General features: G+C 41.6%; 1 protein-coding gene across 4 annotated transcripts in view; it reads left to right on the forward strand.

Moving 5' to 3' along the window:
• The window catches only part of LOC102756189 (chromosome unknown open reading frame, human C4orf19), a 70,104-nt gene that overhangs the window by 34,962 nt on the left and 21,655 nt on the right, over nucleotides 1-13,487 (forward strand). Inside the window, exon 1 of one of the 4 annotated variants that reach the window (XM_015561000.1) lies at nucleotides 4,893-5,022. The exons of 2 other annotated variants lie outside the window; for them this stretch is intronic. The gene's annotated coding sequence lies outside the window, so the exon portion shown is untranslated. Of the gene's footprint in view, nucleotides 1-4,892; nucleotides 5,023-13,487 lie in introns of those variants that run through there. One more of the 4 variants, XM_006759278.2, reaches the window with a different exon arrangement.

Below are 13,487 nucleotides of genomic sequence, written 5' to 3' on the forward strand. Positions count from 1 at the left end.
ACTTAGCTCTTCGTTTTCTTCCCCATGCACACAATGTATCTCAGTTTTGATTAGAAATATATTCAAGGTTTACATTATTATGACTACATATGCTATTCAGAAATGGGGCATATATTAAACTCTTTGTTTCTTACCAGCATCATTATTCCTGGTTTTAGTAGTTTTCTTTTTACTTGCCTATTTTTATCTGTTTGTTTTTCTTGTGTGTGTGTGTTTTATGTACTTATCGTTCTTTCAGTATTTAAATATTTGCCAGTTGTCTAAATATTCTCTCAAGATGTTCCATGATTCTACCAGTTTCCTATCAGGTGTTCTGTCAGTTGTATCAACTTCATGCTTTTGCAGAAATCTCTCTCATAAGCCCCTGGCCTGCTCCCCTGGCCTGGTTGCCCTCCCTATCCGGACACATTGGCAATTCCTGCCCTCAACTCCTGGAAGAGCTCCTCACTTCCTTCCCATTTCCTAGACCTCATGTCTCCCTTTGTCTTGTTTAATTCCCTCGTGTTCATGGACCACGTCCTCCAGTGGCTTTTTAAGAAAAAGTTCATGGAAGTAAAAAATATGTATATTTTTTTGTCTCTCTAAAACTGTCTGTATCCCATCTCCCCACCTGATTGTTAGAGTGATTATACAGAGAGTTCCTTGTTGGAATTCATTTTCACTCAAAATTTTTTTCTTTGTTCTTTCTTCGGAATTGTGGAGACATTGCTTCAGTGTCTCCTTATCTACAGTATGGTTGTTGAAAAGTGTCCCACTATTCCAGTTTCCTGTTCTTTATGTCTAACTTCATTTTCTTCTCTGGAAGTTGACTGAAGATGTGTTATCCCAGTGTTGTGAAATTTCACAGTGAGGTGCCCCAGTGTGGGACTTATAAAATCCACTGTGCTGGGCTCTCAGTGGGCCAGCCCTTTAAATCTAGAAAATCTACCCTCCAGTTTTGGGGAATTTTCTTGAATTACATTGTTAATGATTTCTTCTCCTGCGGGTGTTTTGTTTTCTAGATTTCCTTGGAATTCCTGGATTATTTATCTGGTGTTTTTTTTTGGGGGGGGGGGGGGTATTTTCTTTTTCTTTTCGTTCCGATGTCTTCAGTTTTAGTGTTGATTCTTTCAGCTGAGGGTTGTATTTATGCTGTCATGTTTTTAATTTCTAAGAGGTCTTTTTTGTTCTCTGAACACCCTTTTTTCTAGCAGCATTGTTTTCTGCCTTCAAGATACCTTGTATTTCTCTTTATAAGTTTTTAATAATACTTTTGGAAATTTTCTTTTTCCTTCATAATTCTGAATGTCTCCAGATTTTTTTTGGCTTTTCTTGGCTCTTTGGTAGCATTGGTGCTCTGCTCACAGGTAAGAGTAGGGACTAAACAGTGAAGTTCTGAACACACACGTGTGGGAGGGGATGCTGGTGACCTCTGCTGCAATGATCTGGCTGAGCCAGTTGATAGGGAACTTTAATGCCAGGATCTTGCAGGCCTTCCTCATGGGGTGGTCAGGTCCCCTAGGAAAACTCCCCCCAACTCTTGCCTGGAAGGTAAGGGCCCAGCTGCCAGTATTTGGGAGATGAGGGTGAGAAGTAGAAAAGAGGAATCTCCATATGCTGTGTCCATAGTTACTTACTTAACCTCCCATCTCCCCATAGCATTTCACCCCCAGCATCGCGTGGTGTGTCCCCTAATTCTGAGACATCGGGGCTTGCCCTCACCACAGGCTGCTGCTGAGGTGGGAGGTGCTGTCACTCAGCTGCTGACAGGAGGGGAAAAGAGAGGGGGGTCACCTGCTTCTGAAACACAGTTCAACCCCTTCTCCCACCCTCTGCCTGAGGCGTCTGCTGCCTGGAGCCTTCTGAGGACCCTGCACGTCAAAGACGGTGCTCATCTGTTCCACCGCCAGCTTCTTGTTCAGCTTTCTTGGGTCTACGGACTGAGGGGCCACCATCCACCCACCTTCTAGCTTCCAAAATGCTGTTACTGTCATTTCTCCCACTTCTCTTATTGAAAAGATATGGATGGATGTATATGTATATGTTATGTATATGTATATATATAACTATATTAGTTTTAATAAAATTCAGGAGCAGTTCAAAACTTATTTTTTTGTTGATAGAAGAAAGAGAGAGAGAGAAATAGAGAAACATTGATTTGTTGTTCCACTTATTATATGCAACCTGACCAACTTGAGCCCACAACCTGGGAATATCCCCTATGCCCCTGACCGGAATCGAACCCGGGACCCTTCAGTCCACAGGCCGACGCTCTATCCACTGAGCCAAACCGGTCTCGGCCATTGGTTGATTCTTATATGTGCCCTGACGACCAGGGATCAAATTCATGACCTTTACTTACAAGGAGACCGTCTAACCGACTTAGCCACCTAGCCAGGCAGGAGCAGGCCAACTGAGGTGATACTGAGAGAGACCAAAGCAGGAATTACCCAGGGAGAGTCCTGGAGTGTGAATGGGCACAGGGATTCTAGAAGAGGGTGAGGAAGGACTCTCGGTGCCAGAAAAGGGAAGGGAAGGGAAAGGATTCCAGCCTCCGATGATTCTCAGCATCCAGATTCAAGATGGGGTAATAGAGGCACCAACTTTACATTCCAACATCTGTTCAGTCCCAAGAAATTAAAATGGAAAAAAGAGGGAAAGAAGTTATACTTTTCAATTCTGCTGACATTTGTACGTTTCTCTGGGATAGGAAAAGTGTAACAACAGGACAGGAATCGGGAGGGAAACTAGTGGTGAGCAGCTAATTGGGCTGTGTATGCAATTGTTTTTAATTTTTACAGCAAGCCCAGGAGTTGTTATCCTCATTTCATGGGACTAAAATTGAACCTAGAGGATTTATGCTCAGCCACATAATCAGTGAGGTAGGGCCCATCATCTTTAACCTTAAAATAGGTCTTCCCAGCATCTAAAAAATCCAACTAAATGGGACAAAGGTAGCCACAGGAAAGCTTGAGGTGAGTGAGAATTAGCCCCTCTCAGCACCAGTCCCGCCAGGATACAATGAAAGCAAATCTCAGACCAAATATTCCATATATATATTTTTTTTCTTTTAGCATATTAGGCTTTTATTATATAGGATAAAATGTTTCAGTGTTTTTTAAAAAATTTGTTTTATTGCTTAAAGTATTACAAAGAGTATTAGATATGTCTCCTTCTGCCCCCCTTCTTGACTTTCCCCCGTCCTCCCCTACCCCCCAGTGTCTTGTGTCCATTGGTTATGCTTAAGTTCCATCCATGCTGTTGCAAATGGTAAGAATTCTTTCTTTTTTACAGCAGCATAGTATTCCATTGTGTAGATGTAACACAGTTTTCTAATCCATTCATCTGCTGATGGGCACTTAGGCTGTTTCCAAATCTTAGCTATGGTGAATTGTGCTGCTATGAACATGGGGATGCATATATTTTTCTTTTAATTATTTTAAATTTTATCAGGGTGACATTAGTCAACATGAACATGTAGGTTACATGTGTGGATTACTAATTTTAAAAATCTGTATATAGGACCATGTGCCCACCACCCAAAGTCAAATCTTCTCCTGTCACCTCATATTAGGACCCCTTTCTTCCCCCACCCACTTCTTCTGGCAACCACCACACTGCTGTTTATGTACATAAGTTTCAGTTTTATATTCCACACATGAGTTAAACCATATAGTTCTTAGCTTTCTCTGTTTGACTTATTTCACTTTGCATATATATTTTTAAACCACATTTATTAGCAACTAGGTACAAAGCAGGACATCAATATGTTCTGTAAACTTGGAATTCCAATCCTCTGTTCTTCTGGGTTTTCCTTCCACCACCCTACAGAAAAGATACTTAAGTCAGACCTGACAACATTCCGTATATAGGTTTCTGTTACTCTTTCATTTACTTGTTTATTTTAAGCTTCACTCAAGTATATATTTTAAATTGATTTTGAAAGAGAGAGGAAGGGAGAGAGAGAGAAACATTGATATGAGAGAGAAACATGGATTAGTTGCTTCCAATACCTGTTCCAATCAGGGATCAAACCTGTAACCTTTTGATGTACAGGACAAGGCTCTAACCAACTGAGCCACCTGACCAGGCCAGATTTGACTTCTTAATTAGATTATTAAAATTCTTGGAGAGAATGAGTCATATACTTTTTAATTTTTCCATACTGACTAGCACAGTGCTAGATACATATAGATGCATATAGATGTATATAGATACATAAAGATGCACAATAAATACCTTTTGGTTGTTAAAATTTGTAGCAATATCTTACAAAATATTTGGATCTGTATTTGCTTTGAACTTCTAAAGTGCCTCAACGGACTAGTGACATTACAGAACTGCCTTGCTCACTTGAAATGATTCAGTGCAATTTGCCATGAGTGATGGAAATGGGATACATTTTGTATAGTTGGAAGTTTTTTCTGTGTGTGTGTGTGTGTGTCAATTCACAGCCTTGCTCCCAACTTGTATTACACTTTGTCAAGTGTAAAGTATGAACCATAATATACCAATATCAGTGATGATATTGGCTTCATTTCAGAATTTTTAAAATTGAGTCTTTCCATTTCCACCGATTTTAATTATGTCAAGCATCAGCTTTCGGAAGTAAGCTGTGGGCTCTTACTCCGGCCAGTGCTTGAACGCTCAGGGTTGAAAGAGCACTGCCGTATGGAACCCGCGGGGTTTGACCAAAGGGATTTCCTGTCTTCATTCACGTCTTCAGCGAGGAGAGGTGTACCGCTCCTTCTGTTTAGTATGTAATCACTGTACCTGGGCAGCGGTTAGGGCTGAGTGTTTGGTTTGGTTAAGCAATAGCCCTCAGCCACACCGCCAACCTGCAGCCACACCCCAGCCAGGAGGGCCCAGGGCTGGGCTTTCTGTTTGGTTTTTAACCATTGCACACCTGTGTGAAGTTCGGGGAACCTGCTAGGATTTTAGTCTTGGAATATAAGCTTTTGGAGCACCTCTTTGGGAAAGAACAAAAGGAAGACCAACAGAACAGCTCCGATGTAGGTCTGATGACATCACAAGCCTGGTGAGGTAAGAAAACGCTTCAGGAAAAAAATACAAACAAAACACTTAATTGCCCAGAGAGAGGAAGAAGGCCTATCGATTCACCTCAGCATTTTCCTGGGCAGGAAATTCGCTCACTATAGCCGGGAAAGGGAGGGATTGGGACTGAATGAGAAAGACTGATGTTACTGGAAGTTTACTTTGCATTCTTTCCAAATTCACGTAGAACTGCATAGCAATGTGTGTTCAAATTTAAAAACACTGTAATTTGAGGAACTCAAGCCCTGGTGTACATTATTATGTAAATTCCCCCAGGAGAGAAAAACTTATTTGTTTCAGCTTAAGTTTGCACATAGGCATGCATACACACACACACACACACACACATACACACACACACAGGCACACTCAATTTATTATTACTCTTAACACATCAATTTAGGTAATCTAGTTCACTGTTTATCATTTGAGATTTTAATTCTGACAACTGGTCATGTTTGGTTGATCATATACTTTTCGATTTAGAACATTTCCTGCCCAGGAATCTAGCTTGAGTTTTTATGACACATGAGGAATGGCAACTAGAGCTCAAATCTCAGAATTTGAATGATGCTAAATTTAACATCTTTTCATATGTTTCTAGGCTAAATTTTGTGGTTTCCCCCCGAAACATATCAAATCGTCTTCCATAATGTGCTACATAAATATATTTATGATAATGTAGGTACTTTAGAATACAGCCATTAATTCTTTTAATATTTCTAGCTTTAAGACTCTTATGTATTTCTTCCCTTGTATTTTCTCCCCAGTCATATGATTATGGATTATTTTATTGAATTTATTGGGGTGACATTGGTTGAAAAAATTACATAGGTTTCAGATGTACATTTCTACAAGGCATCACCCGTATACTGTGTGTTTATCAAGTGCTATAATTATAACTTAAGGCTAGGCTGACTGCTGGTGGCTCTGTCATGCCTTCAGGGCTTGAATCGTTTAGTATTTGCTGAAATTGCCCATCGCTTGACAATTAATCCTTGGTGTTCCTGAAATCCAGAATAAATTATAAGGTTTATAAATAAAATAAAAGGACAAGCGAGGTCTTAGAATCTCCGACTTCCTTGATATTTGATCTGGTTAATAACTAACACAAGCGTGCTGCTGTCCCTTTTATTTTTAGAAGAAAATACTATCTCCTCCCGGGAGGAAAAACAGATCAATTCAGCCTGCTTACCCGATCGATCGATCGTTTCGTAGACAGGAGAAAGCTGGCCTCTTCTCGGTGTGTTGTCTGTGCTCCCCTGCCCTCGCTAACCTTGAGTTGATTTGGAAGGAGGGGAGAGTGCAGTGTGCTGCATGCAGCAGCTACCATTCGGTGTGGCCCAGGCGGTGTGCTGGGCACATTCCATGGGCTGTATTCTTTAGTTCATTTGAGACAGGAAGCCTGTGATAGAGGCATGATTACCCCTATTCCACATATTAAAAAAACACTGTAACCCTTTTTGTGTTTGTGTTGTTTTGCATTGTTTTTTTTATTAATGTGTCCTTTTATTTTTTTTCTTTAAATAACGTTTTTATTGATTTTAGAGAGAGAGGAAAGGAGAGGGATAGAGAGATAGAAACATCGATGAGAAACATCAATCGGCTGCCTCCTACTCACCCCCTACTGGTGATCTAGCCTGCAACTGGGCCATGTGTCATGACTGGGAATCGAACCTCTGAGCCACACCCACCAGGCCTAATGTGTTCTTTAACTAAAAAAAAGGGGGTGGTGGTGGAGAAATCATCTTACAGAGGCCTAGAATCCCAAAAGTTATGATAAAGATTATAGGGCAACATATCATTGAAAATATCAAAAACACTAAAAGAATTTGTCATCTCAACAAGATGCTTCCCCAATGGCTGTTGTCTGCGTCAATTTCACAGGTGGCAAATGAGTTTTAAATATTGACTGTTGGAAGTTACCTTTTGGGTCTGTGCTACAACACTCCAGTTACAAATTTACCTTATTCATTCATTCATCCATTTATCCTGAGAAAAAATGAAAACAGTGATCCTTGGGAGGCAGGAAACAATCTTCCAGACACTCAAGAAATCCGATTGTGACTGGGCTTGTTCTCAAACCCGCTCTTTAGTCAGTCAAGTTTGAAAATTGTTTCTCTGGCCCGGCTGGCGTGGCTCAGTTGTTGAGTGTCAACTATGAACCAGGAGATCACGGCTCAATTCCTGGTCCTGGCGTATGCTTGGGTTGTAGGCTCGATCCCCAGTGTAGGGTGTGCAGGAGGCAGCCAATCAATGATTCTCTCTCATCATTGATGTTACTATCTCTCTCTCCCTCTCCCTTCCTCTCTGAAATCAGTAAAAAAATATTTTAAAAAGAAAAAGGAAATTGGTTCTCTGTTGCAGTTCATCTGACTGACCCATAATGTATCCACGAAAGGAATCTTTTACAGCGATTCTGCCATCAGATTAAGGATAAGCACTTAGTTATTCCACACCTGCTGTATTTGAGGAATTATTCCAGAAGCTTTGCTGCATTATCTCTAATCCTCATAGTAGCCCTAGGAAAAGTACTGTCCCCATTCTACAGGTGAGGCGGCTGAGTACTGCCTCAAAGTCACATGACTATGTTGAAGTCATTTTTTTTTCTCTCACTAAGTGTTAATGCTCTACTGGGAACTTGATGCCAGACATCCCACGTCTTGAGATTGATTAACTCATAGCAGGAGAAGTCGGGCTGTAGGGTCACTGTTATTGGAGGTTAGTGGTGTGTGGCTGAGGGAAAATTGTCCGGGAAATGAATTTATGCTTGAGTCTCAGAACCCTGAAACCTTGTGCTGGAGCCTGCCTGAACTGGCTGGGAAATTTCAGAAATTTTGTGAGGTGGTATTAAAAAGTTAAATTCTATGAAAATATAGGCAAACATTATATTAAAACAAAGTTAATAAATACTCAAAACTCACCATTTACTAATTACTTTAGTTTCCTATGTTTTTTACATCTATTGTAACTATGTGGTAGAAATATTGTATAATGGTGTGCAACTATACACCTCTTCTTTTTTTAAAATATATTTTCATTGATTTTAGAGAGGAAAGGACAGGGAGAGAGAGAGATAGAAACATTAATGATGAGAGATAATCATTGATCAGCCTCCTGCATACCCTTTAATGGGGATCGAGCTTGAAACCCGGGCATGTGTCGTGACCTCCTGGTTCATAGGTTGACACTCAACACTGAGCCACACCAGCTGGGCTATACACCTCTTTTCACTTTGTGTTTAATGACTTAATGTTACTCACTTGAAATCAGCCATGACAGGAGTATTTACACCACGGAAATTGACTATAAATCAGGTTCAATTTAATGTTTTGTTGCTTGACTATGCTTAAGAACGTGATGAAGAAAACATTAATGCGAATTAAACATAAAAGTTGCCTGTCTTTAGCTGTTACATGAGAATAACCACAAAAAATTTCTGAGGAAAATTTTCTTCCAGAATTAAAAAAAAAAATTATTATCTTTTTCAGCAAAGAATGTGCTCATGTCATTAACAAGCACGTGAAATCCCAACATTTGTGCTTATTGTTTCACTTTCATCCAACTAGTTAATGTAAATGAAATATCAACTGACATTCATGTCAGAACTAGACTTGTTTTGTCAGTTGCAACCTTAGGTGGACTATAAATAGAGGAGTCCAGAAAAACTCAAAACATCCTGTGAAAATTAATTTGTCCAAATAAAAAGAAAGTATTGTTTAATCTTTATTTGAAACCATATAACACATCCCTTATTTATAATAATAAACATTTTCGTTTCTGTAGAATCAGTTGTTAAACATTTGCTACCACACCTCTGCCTGTGAGATTTGTTCTGCAAACTTTTCACGGGCCAGAACTGCAGAGTCAAAGTCATGCCTTCCCCAAAACATTGGCACCCTTTGAATTTAGTTGAAATCAGAACATAGCTCTTTATCCTGTAATTAAAAAAATAAAATAAAAAAAAGAAAGAAGAGCTAAAAAGCATGTCAACTTCTGGTGTTGAATTTTCTGCATTAGTCCACCAGCAAGACTGAATACTGCCAAGAAGTCTTCAAACTACCCAGAAGCGGGTTACAGATAAGTTTCTCCTGAAATGTCATGCATTTTGTTGCTATATGTTCATGTACCCTTTTTTGCTAAAGAAGATTATAGGCTCCATTTCTGGCTATCTCTGGCTTAAGCAGTAGGATTCCACCCCACCCCCTGCCACACCCAGAACAGTAAGTTAATACATTTTATGTGTTAGTATATCAAGCTAAGAAAACATTAAGGATTGAAAAATTGGAAATTCAAACCGGTCTTGTATTTACTTAGTTGAGTGAATTAAAAGTAGTTTAAGAGCATATCAATTTCTGGTTTTGTTTTACTTCTCACCTGTACCACTCTCTAGAAACACGGTGATCTGTGGATTGTCACGCATATTTTTATATGCTTAGTTACTTACTTCTCCCTTAATTGGTTTCGGACTGTTGCTACAACACTGTGTTTTCTTATTACATTCCACACTGTGGAAGGTAGGGCCGTTTTGTTGATTTTAGCTTAAGAATTAGCAAACTTTCTGTGACCAAATTTTTCACTTTCTCTGAGCAAACTTTAATACACAAAATATTGAGAGCTGCCCTCCTTTCCATCATGCTCCGATGGTTATCTAATATTTATTAATGGGGGAAAGTGAATGAAAGGAAGGAAGGAAGGAAGGAAGGAAGGAGGGAAGAAAGAAAAACAACTAGAGACCTTTCTGATATTTTCTGGAAAAGTGCTGATGTAGAATTAGGGATGGTTGAGTGGAAGGGATGAAAATAATATCTGGGCAAGTTATTTTTGACTCAGGTTTGAACAGTCATCTGATGGAGACAGATCATATCTGCAGAGTTCTTGGCTCCCCTAGGAAAGTAGATGGATTGCCAAGTAATGGGAATCACAGTACACATTTCCCTGCTGATGAGGCAGAATTTTTTTTTCTGGTTCTGATGTAGGTTCTCTACCTTCTTGAGATGTCTGTTTTTACCTAATTTTTCAGAAATGATCTGAAAGGAAACCCTGATGAAGTTTTTGGTCTCTTGTGATTTTGTTGTTGCTTAGAGGGGAGCAATGTGGGTTAGAATAATGTCTTTTTAGGGCCTTCCCACACCACAAATGCTGTGTCTTCATTCACAGCAGGTTAATAGCCATTTATTTGTTCGTTCTCTCTCTCTCTCTCTCTCTCTCTCTCTCTCTCTCTTTCTCTCTTTCTCTCTCTCTCTCTCTCTCTCTCTCTTCCTCTCCCTCCTAAAACTGATAGATTAACCAGGGTGTAAAAACACCTTACAAATCTCACTGTAGATGGAGAAGAATTTAGCCAGGGACAACGTGGTTGAGGTGCTCCAGTCCCTCCTGTTAATACATGTGGTCTCAGTCACTCGTGGCTGAGAGGGATGGGTTTCTGACAGCAGGGAGCTTGCCTGCCTGCCTGCATGACAAGGGGCAGGCCCAGAAACTGGAGGACCGGTGGCATCATGATAGAGCTGCGGAGATTGATTACTTACATGCCAATACAAAGTGTGGAATCCATGAGATATCAGCTCTAAGGTTCTTAAGATATACATACCTAAGGAATCACAAATAATGGAGTCCCTACAAAGGGTATGTGAGAGTAGACCCCATCAAGAATTCCCCTCAAACTAACTGCACAGAAGTCTGTCCCTAATATTTCCTTCTGCATGATACTTGTGAACATGCAGTATGAGATCAAGATCTCTCAGAGGTTGACAGAGGCTTGCATTGCCTTTTCGTGTTGTTTTCGAGGCTCTCGGTGTATTAAAGTACTAAAATAATGACACAGCAGGGTTATCAAAATGGGAGAATATTTTAAATGCTTCCATGTGCAAATTGCAATGTTGCACCCAAGCATGAAGGTGACAGAATGTTCCTGTTTTTGAGATAAAGTGTTGGTTCACAGGAAACCTGGGTGATTTATTATGAAAAAATGGGGCTGAAGTTCAAAGCTCTGTGTGGTGAACGTTGCCTTTTTTCAATCCTGTCAGTATAGCTCTGGGCTCGTATTTGGAGATGGTTGTCAAGAGTCTACATTTGAGGCCCTAAGTGAATGGGAAGCCCGGGCTAACTGACCTCCTGTAGCCCATGTTCTCGAATTCCCTGCCTCCCCCAACAGAGAGTGACATAGAGCCTGGCATGTTGAGGACTTCATGGTGTATATGAGAAAGCTTGAACTCCGAATCCTTGTTCCCGCATTTACTTGTTGTGTAACCTTACATGAGGTAGTTAGGTTTGCTATTCATAAAATGGAGCTAATGATGCTTATTTCCTACAGTTGCTGGGAAGTTGGGAAATAGCGAGTATAAAGTATCAATCACATAGTGCAGTGGTCGGCAAACTCATTAGTCAACAGAGCCAAATATCAACAGTACAACGATTGAAATTTCTTTTGAGAGCCAAATTTTTTAAACTTAAACTCTATAGGTAGGTGCATTGTTATTAACTTAATTAGGGTACTCCTAAGCTGGCCTTTGCTAAAAACGTCCTCAATCTGATTGAGGTACGTACCCCTTCCAACCCTCCCATCCACACTCGTCTTGTATACTTGTTTCGTCTATCTCCTTTCCGAAAACCGACTTCTGCGCGTGGGCCACAAAGTTTCAATCGCACTGTACGTGCGTGCCCGCACGTGGTATTTTGTGGAAGAGCCACACTCACGGGGCCAAAGAGCCGCATGTGGCTCAAGAGCCGCGGTTTGCCGACCACTGACATAATGGATATTCAAGTATCAGATACCATCACCACCAACACAGACACACACGCTCACACACTGTCATGCACTCACACTGACACTCATGCATCAGAGCTAGAGCCCCAAGTTTTGGTTTTGAAGATCTGTTGAGTGTAACTAACTACACTGCTGACCTGGGCCCAGTTCACCTCAATGAGGTCCCCTGTTCAGCCTCTCCTGCTCCCCCACCCCCACCTGCCCTTGGGACTGAAGATAGTTTGCACATCTGAGCGGAATGTCTCATACTGCACATGTGGGAACATTTGACAGAATGAGGACTTCACAAAGAGAACGGGCGATACCCAAAGGGCAATGGAGCAGCTACGGTTTCCTGACCTGACGGTTGTCAGCCATGGTTCCCGGGCCCTGACGCTAAGAGAGACACCCGGCTGAGAGCTGAATGCACTCGGAGTGGAGAATTCAAATGCGGTTCCTTGTGGTCCCTGGTGCGGGGTCTTTAACTGTTTGGGAAGGAGGGCTCCTGCCGGCCAGGCTGTCCTGGCCCCTTTCCCCGGAGTGCTGAGATTGAACCGCGGCAGTGCTTTGTGGATCCCGCATTTCTGGTTTGTGATGAAGGAACAGCTCCTGGCTGCTCTTTAGCTGTGGGCCCCACAGGTCACCTGCACTTCATGGCAGAAGAAAAGGGAAATCATCACACACATTACAGTCATGTGATGTTTACAGTCAGCAACGTAGACTTTGAACTTGGAAGGTGCAAGGAGGGTGACTGTACCGAGCATGGAAAGTCCCAAACATGGGAAGCTATGGGGTGGGAGGGGATTGGATCCCTGGCAGAGGTTCACCCCGGAATAATTTGCCATCGTTTAAGCCAGTCATTGTATTGTCATGGGGAAGGCTGGAGACGTCCTGTTAGGCGGAAAAGGGCAGGATATGAAGTTGTTTATATATTGTGTGAAACTGGTCAGTAGATGGACAAACTGAAACAAACCCTGGGAAAAAATGTAACCCCGAGCACGGGGTTAGGTTGCTATGGTTAGGGCTGACCTCTGTCCCCTTTCCCTGCACTTCGTGTGCTTATACGTTCATGTGCATATGTGTGTATAATTGCATGTATTTTTATGCATGTATATTATATATAAATATATGCACACAAAACATACGTGTTCTCTTTAATGAGAAAAGGTTTCACGGTAAACATTGGGGAAAGATTGGAAATATTTGTGAGCGGGGCAGATGCACAAGAGAAGGAGGTTTTATATTTTAAAAGAAGACTGAACACTTTGACATACACTAAGGACTACACTTTGAAGTCCGCCAGAGGACGAGTGCATTTTACACCCCGTCCTGCAGATTCCTGCGCTCCACGGCAGGCACAAGGCTCTTTCTTCTCTGTGGCGATCCTCGATATAAATCCCCGCTTTGTTTTCCTTGGTTTAAGTGACATTCCTCTTTGATCATTCCCTCACACAAGGAAAAGATATTTCCTCGTGCGAAGCCGTGGTTAACTTCTCACAACCTCGGACAACAAAGGGGCCCCTGTGCGCGCCGCAGGCAGGAATTCCTCCTGGAGGACAGGGAGGGCCCCCAGCTGACCCGTCTCCAAGGAAGATGTTGCAGGCTTGCAAAGCTTGTTCTGAGAAAGGAGCCCAGCTGGGGACCTTTTCTTTCTATTCAGAAACTGGCCCTGCCTGGGGCGGGGGGGGGGGGGGGGGGGGAACAAAGA

The sequence above is a fragment of the Myotis davidii genome, unplaced genomic scaffold (genome assembly GCF_000327345.1).
Source record: "Myotis davidii unplaced genomic scaffold, ASM32734v1 scaffold235, whole genome shotgun sequence".
Taxonomy (NCBI): Eukaryota; Metazoa; Chordata; class Mammalia; order Chiroptera; family Vespertilionidae; genus Myotis; species Myotis davidii.